Raw genomic sequence first — 1,064 nt, forward strand, 5'->3', positions numbered from 1 at the left:
GGGGCAAAGAGCAAGTCCTGACAGAATGGGATGGGGGATGCTCTGTGTATTCTCCTGTTGTGAGCTCCGTGTCTGCAGCAACATGACTTTTCAGCCACATCTCCTATCTTCCTTCTGTGATCCAGCCAGGAAGGAATACTGATTCCCAGTATGGCTAAAGGCTCCTGACTCCATACCTGGCCCACGCTGCTCTTATGACCAAAGTTCTCTTCAAACACACATATTCCCTCCATCTATCTATCTCTCTGTCTCTCTCACACACACACACACTCCATTTTGGAAATTTTATACAACTTTTATCATCTAGCTGGATGGCTTGATTCAAAGTCAGTCCCCTGAGATTCTTTTTTTAAAAAAAATTTTGGACAAACTCAAAAAATAAAACTGCCTTTGAACAGCTTTATGTTTGATACATTAAAATTTTCAATTTTTTCGATGTTTGCATTTTGTTTCTGTATTCTGGGGCTATAAATATATTCTATATTTTCTTCCAATATGTTTCTATAAACATATCATCACATTTTTATGAATGACATGAAGTACAGATATACTAGTTTCCAAATATATTAGCTAATTTTTTTCAAGGATGCTGACTGAATAACCTTTTCATTCCCCACTGATTTGAAGTGACATCGACATAAGATACATTTATGTATATGTGTTAGGGTAAAATTCATTCACATATCTGTTAAGTTTTAACCAGGGAAGCAGAACCTCCATGAGCAATATAAAATAAGGAATTAATTGTAGAGATCACGTTTTACATGATTGTGGGGGTAAGGGGGAAAGCCTATGGAAGGCTGGCTGCCTCTTCATCTACAACTGCTAAAGTCAGAGAAATCAGAAAATCAGAAAAAGAGTTAAGGGGGAAGCAAGGGAGAGCGAGGACAAACTGGAACCACATCTGTCTCTGTCTGCCTCAACCCTTGATAACATAATGACTTGCAGAAGGAGCTGGTGCCCTTCACCTTGAATCTGCAAATGTGCCTGGCTCAGGACACTGAGAAGCTAGTGGAAGAGACTTGGTGAGAGCTGCAGGAGCCATGGACCTGCTGCTGACCAAA

Source organism: Lipotes vexillifer, unplaced genomic scaffold, assembly GCF_000442215.2.
Source record: "Lipotes vexillifer unplaced genomic scaffold, Lipotes_vexillifer_v1.1 scaffold914, whole genome shotgun sequence".
NCBI classification, from domain to species: Eukaryota; Metazoa; Chordata; class Mammalia; order Artiodactyla; family Lipotidae; genus Lipotes; species Lipotes vexillifer.